General features: G+C 45.4%; 1 pseudogene; it reads left to right on the top strand.

Annotated features, from left to right (window-relative positions):
- On the top strand, window positions 1-22,506 carry LOC139279582 (ornithine decarboxylase-like; annotated as a pseudogene).
- The last annotated feature ends 2,723 nt before the right edge of the window (window positions 22,507-25,229 follow it).

Raw genomic sequence — 25,229 nt, forward strand, 5'->3', positions numbered from 1 at the left:
ATGAGCAACTACAGACCAGGAGCTTTGCCTACAGATGTTTGCCTTCAGTCTGCTCTCACTATGTTGCCACTGGTGGCCAAGACTCTGCAAGAGAAGTAGGCACAAAGAATGGACCTCTAGTAAATCATTGGTTCTTCTAATGTTTCTGTGTGGTAGGTACCCCTAGCAAAACGTGATTTGTTTCTGGGAACCTCCTGCTCTAACTGCCAAAGGACCATGTCAACAATACAAAGAAAAACAGCACTACCATTTGTATAAAAGTAGGAATGTGGAGAGGTTTAGGGTGGGATTACCAGAGATTATGGCTTGATGCTGCTGAAATCTTTGCCACAGATAAAGATATGGAAAGAAGAGTGGGTGCACAGGTGATCTGAGGCAGAGGACCTGGGGACATAACCTAGAATGCAGGACCGCAGGAGGTTGCAGAAATAGGGTGTGGCATGGTATCGGAGACATTTATAAATAAGGTTAAGGATTTTGAATTCAATACGTTAAAGGGGGTGAGCAGGATACCAAGGATGTGCACTGTCTGGTTCAGCCCGAGTGAGCAGGGGAGAGGTGGAGTTGAGAGCAAGCAAAGTTTTTGATGGGAGTCAGATAAGAAGTGTTTGTATCAAATTACTTTGACTGAAATTTTACCAAAGTTGTTGACCCATATATTTTGAATGGGTTAACATTCCCAAAGAGTTTGATAATGTAAGTTAAGGGTTTGCAGAGCACAATTTCCAGACTTAAAACAGATTTGTGCTCAATTATGCAATCAAAGAATGATATAGCAGAGAAGGAGGCTATTCCACCCACTGTGCCTGTGCTGACTCTTTGGTAGAGCAATCCAATTAATCCCACTCCCTTGCTCTTTCGCCATAGCCGTGTAAATGTTTCCCTACAAGTTCTCTTTTGAATGTTACCATTGAATCTGCTTCGACTACCCTTTCAGGCATTGCATTCCAGATCACAACAACTTGCTGTGTAAAAAAATGTTTCCTTATGTCGCCTCTGGTTCTTTTGCCAATCACTTTGAATCTGTGTCCCCTGCTTACCGACCCTTCTGCCACTGGAAACAATTTCTCTTTATTTATCAGAACCCTTAATGATTTTGAATATCTGTATCAAATCTCTTAACCTTTTCCGCTCTAAGGAGAACAACACCAGCATCTCCAGTCTCTCCACAAAGTTGAAATCCCTCATCCCGGGTACCATTCTAGTAAATCTCTTCTGCACCCTCTCCAAAGCCTTGACGTCCTTTCTAAAGTCTGGTGCCCAGAACTAAACACAATACTCCGGCTGAGTCCTAATCGATGTTTTATAAAGGTTTACCATAACTTCTTTGCTTTTGTACTCTATTCCTCTATTAATAAAGTCAAGAATCCTATATGCTTTTTTAACAACCTTCTCAACTTTTTCCTACCACCTTTAAAGATTTGTGTACATACACACTGAGGTCTCTTTGCTCCTGCCAGATAATTTCCACCCTTGCTTCCTTCAGTAACCTAGGATGCATCCAGGGAATGCGGAGTCAGGGTACATGTAGCAGAATGGATAGCTAGCTGGCTTCAAGACAGAAAGCAAAGAGTAGGGGTAAAGGGAAGCTATTCAGAGTGGCCAAAGGTGAGAAGTGGTGTTCTACAAGGATCAGGGCTGGGATCATTGTTGTTCACAATTTATATTAACGATTTAGACTTTGGAATCAAAAACACAATTTCTAAATTTGCAGATGACACCAAATTGGGGAGGATAGCCAATACTGTAGGACTGCAACAAATTACAAGAAGACATTAATAAACTTGCAGAATTGGCATATAATTGGCAAATGAATTTCAACACAGATAAATGTGAGGTATTACATTTGGGTAAGAACAATAGGGAGGTCACATATTATTTAGAAAATAAGAATCTAAATGGGGTAGAGAAGCAAAGGGATCTTGGAGTACAAATGCACAAATCACTAAAAGTATCGACACAGGTTAACAAGGCCATAAAAAAAAAGCAAACCAAACACTAGGGTTTATTTCTAGAGGGATAGAATTGAAAAGTGGTGAACTTATGCTAAATTTGTATCGAACCTTGGTTAGACCACACTTAGACCACCATATTATAAAAAGAATATAGAGGCATTGCAGAGAAGATTTACAAGCATGATATCAGAAATGCGAGGGTATACCTATCAGGAAAGGATGAACATTCTGGATCTCTTTTCTCTTGAAAAGAGATGGCTGAGGGGTGACCTAATAGAGAGGTCTTTAAAATCATGAAAGGTTTTGATAGAGTAGAAATAGAGCGTGTGTTTCCACTTGTGGGGAAGAGCAAAACTAGAGGACATCAATATAAGATAGTCACCAATAAATCCAATAGGGAATTCAGAAGAAACTTCTTTACCCAGAGAGTGGTGAGAATGTGGAACTCGCTACCACAGGGACTGGTTGAGGCGAATAGTATTGATGCATTTAAGGGGCGGTTTGATAAGCATATGAGGGAGAAGGGAATAGAGGGTTAGATGAGGAAAGACGGGAGGAGGCTCGAGTGGAGCATAAATGCTGGCATGGACTGGTGGGCTGAATGGCCTGTTTCTGTGTTGTACATCCTATGTAATCCCATCTGGACTGGGTGACTTTTCTACTTTGAGGATGGCCAACCTTTTAAGTACCTCTCATTATCTATTTTTATCCTGTCCAATATCGATACTACCTCCTCCTTTACTGCTACATTGGCAGCATCCTCTTCTCTAGTGGAGACAGGTGCTAAGTATTCATTTAGTGTCTCAGCCATGCCCTTTGCCTCTACAAGAAGATTTCCTATTTGGTCCCTAATCGGCCCCACCCTGCCTTTGAGTACCCTTTTACTATTTATGTGTTCATTAAAAAATTTTGGATTCTCTTTTATGTTAGCCGCTAATCTATTCTCATACTCTCTGTTTGTCCCTATTCCCTTTTTTAGATCTCCTTTGTACTTTCTATATTCAGCTTGGTTCTCAACTGTATTATGAACCTTATTATTGTCATAAGCCTCCTTTTTCTGTCTCATTTTAACATCTATATCTCTAGGCATCCAGGGAGCTCAAGCTTTGAAGCCCTTTCCTTTCCCCCTCATAGAAATGTGTCTACTCTCCTGGAACAATATAATCTTTGAAGGCCTCCTATTGTTCACTGTTTTGCCTACCAATTTTTGATTCCAATTCACCTGGGCCAGATTCTTCTTCAACTCATTAAAGTTTGCCCTCCTTCAGTTAAATATTTTTACACTTGATTGTACCTTGTCCTTTTCAATAACTCTTCTAAACCTGATGATATTATGATCACTGTTACCCAAATGCTCTCCCACTAAAACACATGTCCCACTTCATTCCCCAGAACTGGTTCCAGCACTGCTTCATTCCTCATTGAGCTGGAAACACACTGATCAACAAAGTTCTCTTGTACACACTTCAGGAATTCCATCCCCCTCTTTGCCCTTTACACAGTTACAATCCCAGTTTTTATTAGGATAATTGAAGTCTCTATTATCAGTACTCTGTAATTCTTGCACCTGTCTGTAATTTGCCTTCAAATTTGCTCTTCTATCTGCTTCCCATTATTTGGTGGCCTATAGTACAAACCCTGTAGCGTAATAGCTACTCTATTGTTCTTTAACTGTAACCAAATTTTTTTGGCACCTCAACGACATCATCTCTCTCCAGCGCTATAATGGCCTAGAAATCCTGGTCGGCTGCTTCCCGCAAGCGATCGGGTAAAAAAGTTAAAAAAGATGCACACTTACCTGAAGCTGCTGCGCCCACGAGAGATCCCGGTCCTGAGGCCTCTACTGACTGCGCGTCAGAGCACTTGCACGTTGGTACATCCGTAGAGCCGGAGCTGCAGTCACATGGCTCTGGGCAGCCATTCCAGATAAAGTACATACTCGTTCATAATAATGGGAACTCCGTAAGTTGGAGTTCCCATTATTATGATTGATAACCCCCCCCCTCCAAACACTAATAAAAAATAGAAAAAATACACCACATATTTTCATTAATTTAAATTAGTTATTTATGTATTATAAAAAAATATATATTTTATTTCCGATTTTTAAAAAAGTTTTTAAATTATGGTTTAAAATAAACTTAATGTAGTGGGGAGGGTTTTTAAACAATAAAATCCTTTTTTTTTTAAATGTTATTTTATGATGTTTTTGTGTATTTTAAAACTCTTACACCTGTAAAAGTAGGCTATGCACCTGCTTTTATCAATGCGCAAGAGTTTTTTAGACATCTGCTGGATAAGATATAGGTAAATACCGCAATTTTGCCCATGCGAATGTCCTGGATGTGGAGATATGGAGGATCTGTCAAGCTCCAGCTTGACAGATCAGAAAAGCCGGTTTTCAGCGCATGTGCATTGCCCACTGAAAACCGGCTTTTGCGATGCCTTCCCGGGTCCGTACACACTCCGTACACACTCTGGGAGGCCGGAATTTGTGGGCCAATAGTTTATTTGATCAACACTGCCACCCCTTTCCTTTTTTTTCTGTTCCTATCTTTCCTGAATACCTTGTAGCCAGGAAAATTAAGTTCCCAAACTTCTCCCTCTTTGAGCCAGGTTATTGCCATCTCTCATAGTCCCATGTGGCGACTTGTGCCTGCAGCTCACCAACCTTATTTACCACACTCCATAACCATCTTACTCTGCTTTGCATTTTCCCCCTGTCTGATCCCTCTTATTTCATACCTTCTAATGTTAACATGTACAGAAAATGTTGATTTGAAATTGGTTCTTTGCATCACAATCTCATCTGAAATATTTAAGTTGCTTGTTATATTTATACTTACAGGGAGCCGATACTCATTTTGAAGGCACACTATATCAATCTAAGCTCTGTCATGGAGTTTTATAACCAACACTTGATGATCGATCACTTTGTGTACAGCTGCTCTAGGGAGCAAGGTTGTGAGGACACATTTGATCAGCAAGTAGCAGCTATAACCATCTGCACTTAACTGGATGTTGAGTGGAGATCATATGGTTAGGGAGAAGTCAAGAGCTAGGGCACGGTTACCCTTTCTACGTGGCTGTACAAGCCTCAGCTCTGTATCAAGGTATATCTGCGATATGACAGAGTTCAATGAACTTATTCTTGGTGCAGTGTTATCAGTTGTTACAATGGCCTGGATTTTGCAATGGGTATGGCAGCGTACTCTCCTTTGAAATCCAATGCAAGATCGAGATTTCCGCATACACTTGTGTTGACAGACCAGGGACACAGCCCATGAGAAAGCAATTGCTGCCACAGAGTTGGGCTATTTACCCTCCAACTGGCCAGCAATTGCGTACGGAAATGTTATGGTTGATGCAAACATGCACAGGGCCTATTGGCATCAGTGTAAGGGGTCACCTCAGGTATATATTAAACATTTCCATCTCGGAAATCATACACATACACTGTATCAAACGTTTCTGTGTATTTAAGAGTTTTAATGATATCAAAATATTAGTGAAGTTGGTGGAATGAAGTTAATTAGGAATGAAATTCCAATCATGTAAATTGTAATTAAATCTGATGTCAGGATTCCATTAAATCTGATTATGGGATTCCCTTCAGAAATGCTTAAAATCTAATTCTGTTTTGTGATTGGGGGACCAGGCCCACGTGATCCCAGGTACGCTTCCGCACCGCCTGCGTCCCTGGGATCCGTGGCCATTATGCTGCCCTCCGCCTCGCAGGGTCAGACCGCAGGTTTACCAAGGAGTGCCGGCATCATGTCGGTGTGTATTCCTTACGCAGGTCGGAGTCATACCCTGGAGGCTTTGGGCCCATTGTTTAAGCAGTAAACGTAGCCTTATTAACAGTGTACAAGACAATGAATATCTCAGGTACACCAAATCAACACAGAGCATATTATTGAAGAACTATTTTTGATATTAATTTGATAATTATATACAAAATTTGATGAAAAAAGATGGAAACAAATGTTTGTCATTACTTGAGGACCTTTGATTGACCTGTTCTGATCGAACAGCTGAGTTGTGATGCCTCTGGGGGTTGTAGTGGAATTTCCAGAATTATTTTTCTCTGAATTGGCCTAGAGTTTTTTAAAACTTGTGTTTTGGTGCCTGTGGCAGGAGATTACACGGTTTCTTGGGAGCATTAATTGCAACATGATTGAATGGGACAGACTCAGATGACCAGCTCCAGTGTACAGGAATGAACTTCTGTCATACCTAACTGACAAAATCTGAATGTTTATTAGACCTGATGTCACTTGATAGTCATACCCAATTGTTCATTACATAGCTTTACGTCAATCATTATTATGATACCATTATTCAGCAGATTCTCATTTTAATTTATTTCCCCACTCCATCATCATCTCTGACACTAGTTATGTGAAGCTCTTAAATGTCTTCAGCTCCAATGTTGAGGCTACCCACTCGGTTGCCTCTGCCCCACCACCGACTCCTATCCACTAAGCCATGAAGCTCTGTTGTTTCTGTCCCCATCCCAGCTCTAAGAAGATTAGTTTTATGCATAAGACTTATCATCTAATTGCTTAATTTCCTCCCAATCCAGGTACTGACTACTCAACTACCTCTCCTCAATTCAATACTGGTAAACATGAAGCGTTGCTCATTTTGTAAAAATAAGTTTTTGTCAACAGTCATAATCTCGAATCATATAATAGTACAGCACAGAAGGAGGCCATTCGGCCCATCGAGTCTGCACCAGCTCTTTCGAAGAGCAATAGGTTAGTCCCACTCCCTCGCTCTTTCCCCATATCCCTGCACTGTTTTCTCATTCAAGTATTTATCCAATTCCCTTTTGAAGGCTACTTCAACTCATGAGTAATTTAAGATCTCAATTTCTAGCTATTGGGTATGGAGATGTGTTAGGAGTAAAACAGTCAACCATACAGGTGTCTGTTTATTGTCACTATATGAAACAGGTTGTCTGTTACTCCAAAGTGAAAATGTGTGTATTGGCAAGCAACTCATTCACATAATCTTCCAACACTCTTTAGCTTGGTTTCTGTAGACTTCCTTAACTGTGAGATTGTTTAACTAATAAATACCCGATATAAGATACATTTTCCTTTAATTAGTTGGATGCCCTTCTTGGAATTTGCTTCACTGCTCTCAAAAGTTCAGTAATGATGCTCCTTTATCAAACATGAACACAGACCAACAAATCATCAAACTAGCTAACAAAGTATAATGTATTAAGCCAAGAACTGTGGATGGTGTTAGCATGTTGAAATATAATCTACACTGATTTCTATAGGACTACTAAGATGCTTTCTTTGTTGCTGATTTGAGTGACATTGTGAAAGAGCAGTTAGAATGGTCGAAGCCACTGCCCCGGGAAGCCTTTTTATGCTGTAAAGTGCAATCACAGCAAACCTATAGTTCAGACTCTTGCTGAAATGGAGCTGGCTTTGATTGTGCTAGTAAGGTAGGATCTGAATAAAACTGTATTGATATGTATTTGAAAGACTGTTTCAATTTTGGTATTGTTTACACAAACATGCAATTTTCTTATATATCTTCTAACAAAGTAGAGTCTTAATGTATGTATTTCAGCAGTTATATCCATCATTAGCACCTGCCAATAATTTTGCATTAAAAAAGGGATCATTTTCAATTCCGTGCTCCCAGCAGGAAACCAAACTCACAAGGAGTGGGGGTCAGAGCTCGGACTACATCATTGTACCTCCAATTCTCTGATCTGCACTCTCTGTGATTGTGGCTCTCCACTAGGAGTGTGGAGTTACCTGTAGGCTGTAGTAATACCCGCCCTCCTGTACGGCTCAGAGACATGGACCATGTACAGTAGACACCTCAAGTCGCTGGAGAAATACCACAACGATGTTTCCATACGATCCTGCAAATCCCCTGGGAGGACAGACGCATCAACGTTAGTGTCCTCGACTAGGCCAACATCCCCAGCATTGAAGCACTGACCACACTTGATCAGCTCCGCTGGGCAGGCCACATTGTTCGCATGCCAGACACAAGACTCCCAAAAGCAAGCACTCTACTCGGAACTCCTTCACGGCAAACGAGCCAAAGGTGGGCAGAGGCAACGTTACAAGGACACCCTCAAAGCCACAGATCCTGACCGAGCCATCCATTTTTAGAACAGGGACGATGGGGCTTGCCCAGTCGCTGAATTCAACGGGCAAAATTATGCCCTCTTTTAGCAACCTATCCAACTCACACTCAATTTTCTCCCGCATCACATGTGGCATAGCTCTGGCTTTGTGGTGCACTGGTGGCCTGCGGCTAAAGAAGTACAAGTGTGTGTTTTTGGCCCCAGAGGTCGAGTTTTTGGGCAGGAGGGTTGCCGCAGACGGGATCCGGCCCACCGAATCCAAAACGGAGGCGATCCGTCGTGCGCCCAGGCCCGGCAACACATCCGAGTTGCGTTAATTTCTGGGACTATTGAACTATTTCGGGAACTTTCTACTGAACTTAAGTACATTGCTGGAGCCGCTACACGTGCTCCTGCGTAAGGGTTGCGATTGGCTTTGGGGGGACTGTCGGGAACGGGCTTTCAATCGGGCGCAGAACCTGCTTTGTTCTAATAAGTTATTGACCCTGTACGGCCCCTGTAAGAAATTGGTTTTGACATGCGATGCATCATCCTATGGGATTGGGTGCGTGTTGCAGCAGAGTCATGATGAGGGCCAACTTCAACTTGTGGCTTATGCCTCCAGGTCGCTCTCCCAAGCAGAAAGTGGGTATGGAATGGTTGAAAAGTAAGCACTCGCATGTGTCTACGGGGTGAAAAAGATGCACCAGTACCTTTTTGGCAGAAGGTTCGAGTTAGAAACGGACCACAAGCCGTTAACATCCCTGTTGTCCGACAGCAAAGCTGTCAATGCCAATGCGTCAGCGATGGACTCTCACGCTGGCTGCGTATGACTACACAATACGGCACCGGCCAGGCACCGAAAATTGCGCTAACGCGCTCAGCAGGCTTCCACTGGCCACCACTGAGGGGGCAGCGGAGCAAAGAGCGGAGATGGTCATGGCTGTCGATGCCTTTGACAGCGCAGGCTCCCCCATCACAGCCCACCAGATCAAAACCTGGACAAACAGAGATCCCCTCCTATCTCTGATTAAGAAATGTGTCCTGACTGCGGATTAGGCTCCCGCACACGGAGCATGCCCTGAAGAGGTCACACCATTCCACAGACTGATGGATGAACTCTCCATTCAAGCCGACTGCCTACTATGGGGCAGCCGGGTAGTCATGCCCCAGAGGGGTAAGGAAGCATTCATCAGGGAACTCCACAGCGAGCACCCAGGCATTGTGCTTATGAAGGCCATTGCCCGGTCACATGTATGGTGGCCGGGAATTGATGCAGACCTGGAACACTGTGTTCGTAGGTGCACGACGTGTGCCCAGCTGGGCAATGCCCCCAGGGAGGCCCCACTCAGCCCGTGGCCCTGGTCCACCAAGCCATGGTCACGAATTCACGTAGACTACGCGGGCCCGTTCATGGGAAAAATGTTCCTCATTGTTATTGATGCGTACTCGAAATGGATTGAGTGCATCATATTGAATTAGTGCACGACATCCACCACTGTGGAGAGTCTGCGTGCGATCTTTGCGACCCACGGCTTGCTGGACATTCTAGTTAGCGACAACGGCCCATGTTTCACTAGCTATGAATTCCGGGACTTCATGTCGGGTAATGGCATCAAACATGTCAGGACAGCGGCGTTCAAGCCGGCTTCCAATGGCTAGGCGGAACGTGCGGTCCAAATCATAAAACAAGTCATGCTCCGGATTCAAGGACCCTCCCTTCAATACCGTCTATCGCGCCTCCTACTGGCCGACAGGTCCCGACCGCACTCGCTCACGGGAGTCCCGCCAGCGGAACTACTCATGAAACGTACACTAAAAACTCGTCTGTCCCTCATTCATCCTGTCCTGTCACACATTGTTGAGGGCAAGCGCCAGTCCCAAAATGAGTGCCGTGACCGTAACTCAAAGGGGAAATGGATAGAAATTGATGACCCTGTATTTGTTCTTAATCAGGGGCCCAAGTGGCTCGAGGGTACTATCATTGGGAAAGAGGGAAATAGGGTCATAGTGGTCAGAATCAACAATGGGCAGATATGCCGCAAGCATCTGGACCAAGTAAAAAAAAAGGTTCAGCATGGACACTGAGGAAAATCATGAGATGCTGCCCACACCACTGCCAGAAACGAGCAACAAGAACCGTCAGCAGCATGCACAGTCCCTGCGGCTAGCCCAGACGAGCTGGAATCACCACAGGTGACAAAGACGCATGCCAAGGCTCAACAACCAGAGCCCCAACTGCAGCGCTCCACGAGAGAGCATCAACCGCCTGAAAGACTCACCCTTTGACCCAAAGACGTTGGGGGGAGGTGATGTCATGTTTGTAACCTCACATAACTGTAACCTTCATGTAACAACACTGTACACTGTATACACCTGAGAAATGCACACCTTGATCACAAGGGGTGAACTTGTGGGAGACACTCCTCACCTGGTCCTCCAGGTATATAAAGGGAGGTCCCACGTAGGATCATCACTTCTTGGTCCTGTGAATAAAGGTACAGGTCACAGAGTGACCTTGTCTCCAGTATGTGCCTCGTGTTGATTTGCTGTAGTGTGTAAGGACACAACAGGAACCATCCCCTGGAAAAGATGGGACACAGCTGAGTAACGTTCTATCTCTGCCTGTCCCCAGATCCATGGTTAACTTGGCAGAGGGTGGGGGAGATAGAAAGTTTAGGCCATGGTATCCATAGTGTTGTAGTTGAAATGATGTTGGATATATTTCATTACAATGGTGATAAACTGCAGAATCATAAAGCAATTGAATTTCTTTCCAGAGTGCAGAATATTGGTGTTCCTGTAGAAAAAAATCAGTATGCAAACCCTTGTCAGCAAATTTATTACATTAAAAATGCTGCCAGTCATGGAGTCCAGATAATGACATTTGACAATGAGATTTAACTATTCAAAGTTGCGAGGAGCCATCCTACAACCAAGTGAGTAAGTTTACTGTTACGGTATTAACTACACCATGTACATTCTGAAGTGCTTAAAATAAAGTTTGAATTAGCTTAGAACAACCTGTTTTTCATGTTTCATTCTTGAATTTCAAACTTTACTGCGTTGACTGGGGTAACATTTATTTCATGATTAATTCTATTGGAAGGAAACGCTGTTTAATCGATTTAACCATAACGATGTATTTGTTGCTGAGAACAGTTAAAAATGTTTCTCTTCTAGGATGGTTCTTTGCATTGGTACATTGCATTATGTTTGGAGCCTCTTTAAACTTGTGCAGGAACCTCCTGGAATTTGCAAGAAGTTGGAGTTAGGTCGGGCCAGACTAACCATCATATAATCATTACGTGTGTGAGTTTGTGTGTATGTGTCACTATAGTTTTCATGTGGGAAGTGGTTGTACTGATCCGAAGACCTGTGATCCAGCAATAGTAGATGCTCGTCTTGTGCTTAATATGGGAGTAAGTTTATATTTTATTTGATATTATTCTACCCCTTCCCCATAAATAAAACTGGAGAGCTAATAAAACAAATATACAATGGTCCATATTTTAAAATATTGGCTTCATTGAAAATTGTGACTGGACATTAATAAAAATCCTGTGCTTGTACTAGAATTTGTTTTATCCTCTGCAGGCTGAAGTTAGACATTATAATATTATTTGCTTGATATTGGAGGTGGTTTTCCTGGCTCTGATAGTACCAAAATTAAGTTTGAAGAGGTAGATGAAATAGTCTGTTCTAAAAATCTGTCTCCATAAAGGAGTTTAAGTTATTGGAGTAAGCTTGTGGAGTTTTATAAAATGTGAAATAACTCTTTAAATTATTATTGTTTTCTACTGTGGTAGATGACAGCAGTGATCAATCCTACACTGGCAATGTACTTTTCTGTAGGCTGTGGGGTGCAGATAATTGCTGATCCTGGTCGGTATTATGTAGCATCATCCTTCGCATTGGCTGTGAATATCTTTGCCAAGAAAGTGATCATCAAGGATCATTCTGACTCTGAAGGTTACTGTCTTCCAAATCTAGCTATACTATTATGAAAACTTCACATATGTGCACACCCACTACCTGTCCATCATACTTCAGCTGTCTGTTACATGCTATCTAACATTTGATAAAGAAACAAATACTACCTTTGGAATCTATAGGAAAGACTCTGCAGGAATACCACATATGGGACTCAGAATTATTGCACCTTTTTAGTTGATTTTCTCTCAAACAAAGGGCCCGAGTTTGGTCAAGCCTAGGTTCTGCCCATGTACTGTTGAAAGGACCGCTAAGATCCTGATGGTACTTTGGGCGGACGTTTGGTGGAAAAATGTGGGGGAAAAAGTAATTCCGAGGATAGAGTCGGGCCCAGGGAGTGGGGGGGCGGGGGGGGCGGGGGGGGGGGGAAACATGAAAAAAAAATTTCAAGAAATGGAAAAAAAAACTGTTACAAATCCTTCAGCCGACTCTATCCACCAAAATTGCTACAAAAGAATGAAAAGTGCACTAACCTTTTCTTGCAGGTCTTCATACTTACCGTTCAGGTAAGACCTGCCTCCATGCGGCGGTCCGTTCTGCTGCTGGAGCGGAGGACTGCCCGGATCAATCTTGTTATGTATCGATGTGTGTATCGTCCTGCGTCCTGGGGGGGGGGGGGGGGCGGGGAGTGAGATGTTATGTATTGATGTGTGTATCGTCCTGGTACATTAAATGTATAATAAGCACAATGGTACACCACAGAGGGCGCTGTGGTGGGAGACCTGAAAGTACCTGCAAGAGGTAGTATAAAAGGCTGACCACCACACCGGAGAGTCACTCTGGAGCTGTTCAATAAAGGACCAAGGTCACAGCAGTTAGATCAACACCAGACCGTGTGGAGTCAGTGATTTGTGTGCTACATACACCACATTGGCGACAAGGAAGCGGACGGATTCCACGCAACCATGGCTACTCTGGGCTCGCTAAAGGATTTTACCGTGGGCAATGATTGGAAGGCCTTTATGGAAAGGCTCGAGTACTACTTCACACCAAACGATCTGACGGAGGACACGAACGCACTGAGAGAGAAGCGTAAAGCGATATTACTCTCCAGTTGTGGCGATGAGGTTTACTGTCTAGTCAGCGATTTGCTGGCACCCGGGAGCGCCAGGGACAAGTCATATGAGGAGCTGACTGAACTCATTCGTGACCAGTTGAAACCGAAGGAGAGCATCCTCACGGCCAGATACAAATTTTACCATCACTGCAGACCCAGGGCCAGGATTTCACCAAATATGCTGCGGACCTCAGGAGACTCGTGGCGCCGTGTGATTTTGGCACACATCTTGACGAGGCGTTGCGGGATGTTTTCGTCATGGAGATTGGCCATGAGGGCCTCCTTCATAAGCTGCTAGCCACGGAACCCACAGACACCCTGACAAAGGCCATCACCATCAGCCGGGCATATATGACCTCGACTTGCAGCACAAACAAATGACCCACACAGTCTCGAACCCGGCAGGCACTGTCCACAGGATAGCGCCCACCACGGACAAAACTGCAGAACGTGGCTCTGCCCGGGGCAGAGAGCACGGACCTCGGGGTCCTGGAACTCAGAGTCCACTGGGGGGGACCAATCAAGCAGCACCATGCTGGCACTGTGGAGGAAGCCATGGGGCTCACCGGTGCAGGTTTGCGGAATACACGTGCAATACCTGCCACCTGAAAGGCCACCTTCAGCGTATGTGTAAAAGAAATCGGACTCACCATGTGGCTGAGGAGATGGGGGATGATCCACTGTTCAGCGAGGAGCAGGCAGAAGATGATGAGATCTTGGGACTGTACACGTGTACCGATGATTTGCCCCCCAGTGGTAATGGGAGTAAAAATCAATGGAGTCCCTGTGAGTATGGAAGTGGGCACGGGCTCGGGTCCGTCGTTGATGAGTCAGAGAACTTTTGATGAACTGTGGATTAACCCAGCTGCATGACCCAAGCTAGTCCCGATCACGGCAAAGCTGCGTACCTACACCAGGAAACTGATACCTGTTCTTGGCAGAGCGGAGGTACAGGTATCCCACGGGGACGAGACGCACGGTTTACCTTTGTGGGTCGTTGCAGGCGATGGGCCAATGCTCCTCGGCCGGAGGTGGATGGGGACGGACCGTGGGAGCTGGGAAAACTTCACCACTCCACATGCTGCTGCTCCCCGGGGTGCTGCCGTGCCCCGGGTTTCCAGAGAGCAGCGCCGACCGAGCTGGAGCTGCAGCCTCAATCCACCCACAATCTCTGGCTGGGGCAAACAGAGCAAGCCCCAGCCGCGGACCTCAAGCCACAGAGATCCTGCAGCCTTAGCCCCCACAGGCAAGCGGCCCTGCAGAGGCGGGCCTAGTGGTGGGGGCGGAGGGGGGGTGAGCTGGTGGGGCGCAGCGGGCGGGGTGCCAGAGATCCAGGATGGCTAGCGGATCGGAGGGGCCCACGCAGAGGGAGAGTCGGGCGGCGGCGGCAACTGGAGGTCGGCGGTCACGACGGCCGCAGAGGAGGCCGCAGGGGAGGCAGCAAGTGCGGCGACTGGAGAGGCCACGACGGCTGCAGGGGAGGCGGCTACGATGGCCACCAGAGAAGCGATGACGACGGCCGCAGGAGAGGTGGCAAGTCAGGTGGCAGCGGAGGGGGGCGGAGGCTGCGGCGGCGGAGGGCATCCGGAGCGGCGGAGAGCAAGATGGCGGCGGCCTTGTGTCCAGAGCAGCAGAACATCAAAAGGTGGCGGCGCCCAAGGAGAAGCCTCGTGGAATCCAAGATGGCGCCTTAAAAAGGAAATGCACCCGGGAGTCTTAAAAGGGCCTTACCACGTGGTGGTCCCCACAAAGTGACTTTTGTAAGGCAAGAGAGAGTCTAAAATGAGCTATGTTAATGTGAGATGACTGATTTATAATAAGAATTAATATTTTAATGCTGAATGGTCACTGTGTTTGTGTAAAATAATGGATATGAAGTACAATTAATGATAAGAGCTAATAAGGAAATCAGGGATCCGTTACCATGTCACTGCACCTCACCCAGAGGAGCTGGGATTTAATAACTATTTAATGTAACTGCTCAGTGTACCCGCAACCCGTTGACGCAACATCTGTACCAGATAACATGTACCATACAAACGCACTGTCTATGCATACCTGCCTTCCGTTTGACAAACAAGGCCGAGATCCCCGGCAACGGCTTCAGGACTGGGGGGGGCGGGGGGGTAAGTGAGATGTTATGTATTGATGTGTGTATCGTCCTGCGTCCTGGGGCGGGGGGGGGGGGTGGGGAAGTGAGATGTTATGTACCGATGTGTGTATCGTCCTGCGTCCTGGGGCGGGGGGGGGGGGGTGGGGAAGTGAGATGTTATGTATTGATGTGTGTATCGTCCTGGTACCTTAAATGTATAATAAGCACAATGGTACACCACAGAGGGCGCAGTGGTGGGAGACCTGAAAGTACCTGCAAGAGGTAGTATAAAAAAGGCTGACCACCACACCTGAGTCACTCTGGAGCTGTTCAATAAAGGACGAAGGTCACAGCAGTTAGATCAACACCAGACCGTGTGGAGTCAGTGATTTGTGTGCTACATACACCACAAATCTGGGGAATGAGGATGGGAGGACTTCTGTCGGCGTTGCACGCCGGCGCACGCTCTCCAATGGTCTTCTCTCCCCGCCTCTGTGAGGACCTCACCAAACTCGTTCGGAGGGGCGAGCGCCCAGAAAACATGGCCGGTGGTAAGGCCACAAAGTTTGCAAATTCCCATGGAGACTTTATGGAGCAGCTCTGGGCAGGGCAGGGCAGAACTAACGGCTGCTCCATGGATGCACTCCTGATCCCAGGGCTAGGAGTATTTTAATACTACTGGCCGGTGTCTGCCTAAGTTTCTAGTCGAGCTCCTGTGGCATTGCACACAGGGAGTCAAGATCAAGGGTAGTCTCAGGTGGGGCAGGGCTAGAGTGCATAAGATAATTGAGCCAAGGCGTGCAGACATAATTAAGTCTCCATTTTGAAATCTTACATTCTGTTTAAAAAAGGGGGCAGGCAAAAGGCGGGTAACTACAGGCCGGTTAGTTTAACATCTGTAGTGGGGAAAATGCTTGAAACTATCATTAAGGAAGAAATAGCGGGACATCTGGATAGGAATAGTGCAATCAAGCAGACGCAGCATGGATTCATGAAAGGGAAATCATGTTTAACTAACTTACTGGAATTCTTTGAGGATATAACGAGCATGGTGGATAGAGGTGTACCGATGGATGTGGTGTATTTAGATTTCCAAAAGGCATTCGATAAGGTGCCACACAAAAGGTTACTGCAGAAGATAAAGGTACGCGGAGTCAGAGGAAATGTATTAGCATGGATAGAGAATTGGCTGGCGAACAAAAAGCAGAGAGTCGGGATAAATGGGTCCTTTTCCGGTTGGAAATCAGTGGTTAGTGGTGTGCCACAGGGATCAGTGCTGGGACCACAACTGTTTACAATATACATAGATGGCCTAGAGGAGGGGACAGAGTGTAGTGCAACAAAATTTGCAGATGACACTAAGATTAGTGGGAAAGCGGGTTGTGTAGAGGACTCAGAGAGGCTGCAAGGAGATTTGGATAGGTTAAGCGAATGGGCTAAGGTTTGGCAGATGGAATACAATGTCGGAAAGTGTGAGGTCATCCACCTTGGGAATATTATTTGAATGGGGAGAAATTACAACATGCTGCGGTGCAGAGGGACCTGGGGGTCCTTGTGCATGAATCCCAAAAGGTTAGTTTGCAGGTGCAGCAGGTAATCAGGAAGGCAAATGGAATGTTGGCCTTCATTGCGAAAGGGATGGAGTACAAAAGCAGGGAGGTCCTGCTGCAACTGTATAAGGTATTGGTAAGGCTGCACCTGGAGTACTGCGTGCAGTTTTGGTCACCTTACTTAAGGAAGGATATACTAGCTTTGGAAGGGGTACAGAGACGATTCACTAGGCTGATTCGAGAAATGAGGGGGTTACCTTATGATGATAGATTGAGTAGACTGGGTCTTTACTCCTTGGAGTTCAGAAGGATGAGGGTGATCTTATAGAAACATTTAAAATCATGAAAGGGATAGACAAGATAGAGGCAGAGAGGTTGTTTCCACTGGTGGGGGAGACTAGAACTAGGGGGCACAGCCTCAAAATACGGAGGAGCCAATTTAAAACCGAGTTGAGAAAGAATTTCTTCTCCCAGAGGGTTGTGAATCTGTGGAATTCTCTGCCCAAGGAAGCAGTTGAGGCTGGCTCATTGAATGTTTTCAAGTCAAAGATAGATAGATTTTTAAGCAATAAGGGAATTAAGGGTTACGGGGAGAGGGCGAGTAAGTGGAGCTGAGTCCACGACCAGATCAGCCATGATCTTATTGAATGGCGGAGCAGGCTCGAGGGGCTAGATGGCCTACTCCTGTTCCTAATTCTTATGTTCTTATGTTCTTATGTATTTTTATATTTGCATTATGAATTCCTATATCCACATTTATAATGGATATTGGCTATGTAAACTTGTCACACTTTAATTACACCCTCATGCCAGTGGTGGCACAGCAGTATCTCTCCTGGATAGGCTATAATTATAGCTTGATGAATTTACATAGTCAGTTACCATTATAAAAGTTGATGGGGGTGGGGGGGGGGGGGGAGCGGTGCAGATATATGATTTTTAATATATCAATAGATAAATATAAGTCATGTCTTGCAAGTGTCTGCCACACACCAGACATCATACTTTGTAACAGATGCTTTGACCTAGAATGCTAAACTTACAAGCAGTTACAACTGACCTTTTTGTTCTCAGCAGTTTATAAGTAGCTACAATTTCTTGGATTTGCCTTCTAACAACCGTAGCTTTAAAGGCACAAGGCAGATTAACAGCTAAACCAAAACCAGGATTATTTGTGTGCAAAACCACTGGAATTCCAGTAGGTTCTAGTAGTATTCAAATATTCATCTTACTGATACTAAAGTACCTACCCTAACATGCGTTTATTTATTTTAATGAGTGTTAGTTATTTTCCTTTCTAGATGAAATGTGTGTGAATGACAAATCAGTTATGTACTATGCAAATGATGGTGTCTGTGACCAGGAACAGATGAAGCCTATCCTGTACAAAGTATGTTAATAGCAAGAATTTCATTCAAAATGCTAAGTCCAAATATACAGGAAGAGAAGATTTTTTTCATTAATTGCAAGCAAAGACTCAGGACTGTGCAGCCACCTGTACAGGAAGTTGTCAGAAACCTATCCCAGCGCAATCTGACACATTCCACCTCATAATCTGGAAATTGTTACACTGACTGGGTTCTGAAAAATCAGTTAAAATGAAACTTTTTGAACATGGCTTGGAGGATATGAGGTCAGCAGTGGGCTATGATAAATTTCTCTGAATGAAACTGAGCAGGTAACTCTCATGGGAAAGTCTTAAATGGGTAATGCCTTGGGTACATCACCAATAGAAGTTGTTCTTTCACCGTGAAATACTCTAAAGTCTTTAAAAGAACAATTTGTCTATTTCATCCCACAGGGTTACATAAATAGATGGCCCTGGTCCAATATATAGTTAGCTCAGCCGGTTCTAATTCATTAGCTGCAATTGCCCATGGAATCCCATCACCGTCCATTCCTATTAACTATTAATTTGAGAAATTACATTTGTGTATTATTGGGCCCAAGTTTCCACATGATTCGCGCCTGATTTTTTAGGAGCAACTGGTGGAGAACGGACTATTTTAGAAATCGCAATTCTCCACATTTTTTTTTCTGCAGTTCTAGTCAGGTAGAACAGTTCTACTTTGGAACAGAATTTTTTCTTCAAAAGGGGGCGTGTCCGGCCACTGACGCCTGATTTGAAAGTTTCCACAGTGAAAACGTACTCCAAACTAAAGTAGAATGGAGCCAGTGAAGATTTTTGTAGAACTGAAAAAACCTGTTCTACACATTAAAAAATCAGGCGCAGGTTACAAATTAGGCGTCCAGAACGAGGTGGGGGAGGGGGGGGGAAGGGAACTCATTAAATTTGACAATAAATCCTTATTTATACTTATACAAATATTATACAAATAAATCCAACCTGAATAAACATTTATAAGCCAAGAAAAGATTAAATAAACCATCTTCCTACCTGTGTGAAAGTGCTTCAGCCAGGGAGAATTCTGCAGCCGTTCGTGTCGCTGAGCGGGAGGGAGGGGGAGAGAGAGAGAGCGAGAGGGAGGGAGAGAGAGAGAGAGAGGGGGGGAGGGAGGAAGAGAGAGGGAGGGGGAGGGAGAGAGAGAGAGGGGGAGGGAGAGGGGGGGGAGCGGGTGTCGGGTCGGGTCTGGTTGGCGGGGGGGGGAGTGGGTGTCGGGTCTGGTCGGCGGGGGGGGGAGTGGGTGTCGGGTCTGGTCGGCTGGGGGGGGGGGGGAGCGGGTGTCGGGTCCGGTCGGCGGGGGGGGGGGGGGGGAGCGGGTGTCGGGTCTGGTCGGCGGGGGGGGGAGTGGGTGTCGGGTCTGGTCGGCGGGGGGGGGGGGGGGGGGAGCGGGTGTCGGGTCCGGTCGGGGGCGGGGGGGGGGGGGAGCAGGAGCTGGCCGTGGGAGGAGCCTTATTCACGCAGCCCCAGTGAGGCCATTGGGCCAGGGCGAGGGGCTGCGTGCTTCGGGCCCCTCCCACACAGTTCGGCGCCTGGAGCTACTGCACTTGCGTGCCGACTGTAGCGCGCATGTGCAGAGGTCCCGGCACTGTTTTCAGCGCAGGGACTTGGCTCCGCCCCCCCCACAGCGCGTGCTGCGCCGAGGGCCAGGGGACCTGTAAGTAGGTGGAGAATACCGAGGATTTTTTTAGGCGCCGTTTTAGGCGCGAAAAACGGGCGCCCAGCTCAGAGGGGCGCCCGTTTTTTTTCTTGTGGAAACTTGGGCCCAATAAGACTACATTGCATCTTTACAGAATCTTAAGTTTAACTTGATTTATTTCAGATACAAACAGGAATACAAGTTTGATCAACAACTGTATATCTCTAGCGTTTGGGGACCCACGTGTGATGGACTGGATCACATTGTTGATCAATGGAAATTGAGTGAACTGCAATGTTGGAGACTGGCTGCCGCTTGAAGAAATGGGAGCACATACTGTGGTTGCCTCAATGGCTTTCAGAAAACTGATGTAAACCATGTAATGTCCAAGACAGCATAGTAAGAACTTGATTTGAGGAAGTGTTATATTGACCAGAAATCCCAAATGTTATCCTATCTATTAAATCCAGGAATCCATTCACTCTACGTTCAATTTACAGGAGTCCGCAAGTTGCTTCTTATACAATCTTCAGCACAGTTCTTAAATCTAGTGTAAAACATTTGCTATAGCAACCTTACTTTGTTAAACTGTCTAATTTGTATAAATTAGAACTTTTTTACTGTTTCCAATTGTAGTGTTGATCTTGCATCAGACAGTCAACATAGCTGGTTGTAATACTTTTTAAAGTTAATTTTTAATGTTAAACAAATCCTATGTCAGACAAACTTTTAATGAAAAAAATTAAAGTTAATGTCAAAGACATCACTGTACCTAAACTGGTATATTAAGATTTCTAGCTATATTCTGACCATCCATTTGTAGAGTTTAAAATATCAGACTTCCACCCCTTCCAAAAATTGCTCTCATCAATTCCTACATTACAACAGTGACGACACTTCAAAAAGTAATTCATTGGCTGTTACGTTCAGAATAACTCCGCAAGACTGTATACTATAAGCTCAAATTGTTGTGACCTTGGTCTCTTTAATGTAACTCCAGAGTGAGGAAGCAGCATGGTGGACTGCCTTTTATACCTGCTTGCCCAGGGTGTGCAGGTGACCCTTGGGTCTCCCACAGGTGCGCCCCCTGGTGGCAAGTCTTACACATAGTAAAGTTTACATACATAACATTGGCTGTAAAGCATTTTGGGATGTCTTGAGGTCGTGAAAAGTGCTATATAAATGCATTCTTTCTTTTTTCTTTAACACATTGTGGTTATCATATTGGCCGCGATTTTACTTACCTCAGGCAGGTCCGTGGCGGGCAATGTCAGTGGCGAGTTGTGGCTATGCTGCTGGCTTCATCCCATTGCGTAAAATGACTTCCCATTGATAGGGCTTGTTAAGCCCGCCCAGCGCGTTACCCGGCCCAATTAGAGGAAGCGGGTCTGGTGACATCATTGCATGACGTGTCATCAACCGATTTCCTTAAAGGGACCATGATCACATTTGTCTTGATATTTGTGCTACCAGTGTTCTACAGCATTGAGGTGTTGCAAACACTGACAATGACTGCACAAAAGCACAGGGCAGTACCCAGGCTCTCCTATGACTCCTTCTACATGCAGGGAGGTCCTCTTCTCTTCCCATGGGTGGAAGAAACCACCCCAGGAGATCAACTGGTTACACATTGCAGAGGTGGGCACAAACAGGGATGTGGTCAGGAGGACCTGAGTGCAGTACCGCAAACATTTCAATGATCTCAGTAGATCATGAAACGTTAGTACAAAGCTACACTCGACCGCATCCTGCTGTGCCTTTCATCACATCCCCATCACTCTGCTTGCCCTCACCTACTCCTGCGCATCCTTACTCACACCAACTTACCTTGGACCTCCATCCATCCCTCTCTGTATTATCACATCCCCCATACTCACCCTCATTCTAGTCCAATCATACCAACTAACAACTAACCACAAGGGTACGCACTGGTGGGTTTTAGCCAATCTTCATGATTTGTGTGCGCCTTTGGAAGTGGCTTAATGAGTTGGTGGTACAGATCCAGTTGTGGCACCATGTAAGTAATATATAACCCTCGGGTAATGTATTGTAATTTAATGCTATTTGAGTATAATATATGAATGATGTAATGTAATGTAATGTAATTAATGCTGGGATCATCAAATCTTATTATAATGCCATGCAATTTCTGTACTTTCTGTTCATGTTAATTAAATGTAAAATCTGTCGGTGATATCTAATGCAGTAGTGTTGCTCCTCCTACATATGCCTGTGCAGTATAAGCGTTCTAATGTCACCTTGGCCCTCCCCTCCTCTTCTACTAACCTCTCATATTATGTTTTCTAGTTGCCCCCTGGAGCGTCGCCCCTTTTAGTTCAAGTAGTGCTCACTACCGGAGACGACACCACAGAGGAGGAGGATCGGATGGTTGACCCTCAGCTATGCTGCTCAACCCAAAATGTGGAGGAGGTTTCACTGTCGAGGGCAAGCATCGACATCGGTCGCGAGCTCCTCCAGGTGATAGGTGGGTTGACCGGCAACATTGCCATGCTTTCAACTCATCATTCGGAGGCCATGGCGCAGCTGATTGCGGTAATGCGGCAAACCGTCGATGCCATGCGGCAGATCATGGATTCGGTATATGGCACTGCACATCAAGGTGCCGTACCACCTATGCCAGCAGATGAGCATCATGAGGAAGCAGTTGCTCCTGACTCTGGAGACGGGTCTTCGGATACCCAGTCTTCTCCGTGATCCCAAGAAGTGACTCTGCCACTGTCACCCCCACCACCACCCCCCCGCCCCCACCGCAGGAGCGCTCGAAGTGCCCTGTGTTATGTCTTTAATACTCTTATGAATGACTTCACGAGGTCTAGTATTGTACTTGAACTGTTGTGACCTTAGTCTCATTTATTGTAACTCCAGAGTGAGGCACAAGCATGGTGACCCTCAGGTCTCCCACCGCAGTGCCCTCTGGTGGCACACCTTATGTGACGATACAGTTAGTATACATGGTCTACATACATGACACCCTGCTGCAAGACGGCTCGGAGTAAATGTGGGTAGGACCAGGGGCAGGGGCAACGTTATGGGGAAAGGGTGTGTTAAGGTATGGGGGGGTTGTTGTTATCGTTATTTAAATTATTTTTAAAATGTTGACTATTGGGGGGGATGGGCGTTTCTATTCTGTAAATAATGTTTGTATTTGTTATTTGTTTTTTCCCATTTAAAATTTTTATATGTAAGTCTAAAATTTAAAAAAAAAAGGTTTTTTTCAATTGTTAAATTATAAAAGATTTTTTATTACACTTACAATTGCTGGGCAGTGTCATTTACCAACAGAAGGTTAACTATCAGTACAAGAGTTGCAAACAATGGCCAGGCCAGGCAAGGATGAAACGTAATGTAATGTAACTGTCACCGTCACTTCACCCAAGCAAAGCGTTCATTTATGAGCTGCTGACGCAACTATTACAGCTGCGTAATTACCACGGGTCTTCTCCTGTGGGGGGGGGGGGGGGGGCAGGCATGGGTTCATCGCCAGGCTGATTGTCCTCCCTGAGGTCCTGCTCCTCTTCCACCTTCTCTCTCTCCTGAGGTGGACCGGCAGTTCCATCTGGCAATTCCTGTCCCCTCCTGATAGCTAAGTTGTGCAATATGCAGCACACCACAATGAACTCAGCGACCTGCTCAGAGTGGTACTGTAGGCTGCCTCCAGAGTGGTCCATGCATCTGAAGCGCTGCTTCAGCACTCCAATTGTCTTTTCGACGATATTGTGTGTGGCTATATGACTCTGGTTGTAACGATGCTCGGCATCTGTCTAGGGCTTATAGAGCGGGGTCAAGAGCCAGGTAGCAAGGCCATATCCTTTGTCACCTAGCATCCAGCACTGACCTTGTGGCTGACTGCTAAAAAGGTCAGAAACAGTGCTCTCAGCAAATGCTCCCTGGAAAATTGGCATTTACTGCCATGATTATTTGCTTGTGGTCAATAACGAGCTGCAAATTCAGGGAGTGGAATCCCTTTCGGTTACAGTAAACCTCTGACTCCTCTAAAGGTGCTCGCATGGCGATGTGCATACAGTCTAATGCACCCTGGACCTTGGGGAAGTTTGCTATTCTCGAGACCCCAATGCCCTCTCACTCTGTGCCTCCTTGGCCGTAGGGGCGTTTATAAAGTCCATCCTGCGTGCGTAAAGGGCTTCAGAAACCTGGCGAATGTAGCAATGTGGCGTGCTGAGAGATGCAGCAAATGTTGCCAGCTGAGGCCTTAAAGGAGCCTGATTCATAGAAGGAAAGTGCCGCAGTAACCTTAACCTCAACGGACAGTGCGGTCCTGATGGTGCTGGAAGGCTGCAGGTCTCCCTTAATGAGCTGGCATATCTCACTGATGACCTCTTTTCGGAAGCGCAGCCTTCTAACGCAAGTTCTATCAGACAGGTTCAGGTATGAACGCTGCTCCCTGTAAATGCGTTAGGTGTAAGGTCTCCTCCTCCTCAGCAGTCTGCCACCTCTTTGATTGGGCACATAATGCTCTTCAAAGAACCTTCTCCCATCTCTATTCTGAAGCATGAGTAATCAGCAATACTGGCTGAGAAATTACAGGCCCCATTACTATAAATGCCCCAATCTGTCTTCAAACGTCTTGAATTGTCCTTAAACAACCACAAATTTACTCAAAATTGACCATAATGTGCTCAGATGATTGTCAAGATTTTAAAACACCCTTAAAATCACTCACGAATTACTTCAATGCTTCCAACAACTTTAAGCAGGTTCAATTTCATCCGATTTAAAACATGGCGTCTATATCACCAGGTTAAAGTCAGGTGAGTGCAACATTTTCTGAGCGTTTGTTTGGGTGGACGGTAATTTGGGCAGTATATGGGCGAAATGTCGAAAGTAGCGCTCGGCGATAATTTGGGCGGTCGTTTCCATTATAAACAATCTTCTGGGCGGTACACGAGTGAGGACGTCAGATTTTAGAAAAAAAATGGGCAGGTGATTTCGCCCATTGCCGGCGGTAATTAAATGCCGAATGTACCGCTGGCGATAAATGGGCAACAGTTTCCATTTATACACACATATGGGCGGTAAAGAGCTTTTTGGTGGTAATATGGGTGGTAAATGGGCGGATGGATGCCGAAAATCGTTTTCTTCCCTGAAGGACATTAAGATTATAACAATCAACATTTTTTTTTTAATGATACCAGCTTTTTAAACTGAATTGAAATTTACAGCCATGATGGGGATTTGAACTCATATTCTCTAGATTACCTGGGTAGTGCAGTATCATATTTCACTATCCTGTACTCTAATACATATAATAGGGGCTGTTTATTCAGTATTGTTAAAACCAGTCCTTTTATATGGAAGTCTGCTTACACCAGACATTTTTATGCTGACCAGGTACATACAGTAGGACACTATTGTATGCCATTTATCAGCTGGTTGTTTTAAACATTTTTTTGCAGCAC

The sequence above is a fragment of the Pristiophorus japonicus genome, chromosome 14 (genome assembly GCF_044704955.1).
Source record: "Pristiophorus japonicus isolate sPriJap1 chromosome 14, sPriJap1.hap1, whole genome shotgun sequence".
In the NCBI taxonomy this organism is placed as follows: Eukaryota; Metazoa; Chordata; class Chondrichthyes; family Pristiophoridae; genus Pristiophorus; species Pristiophorus japonicus.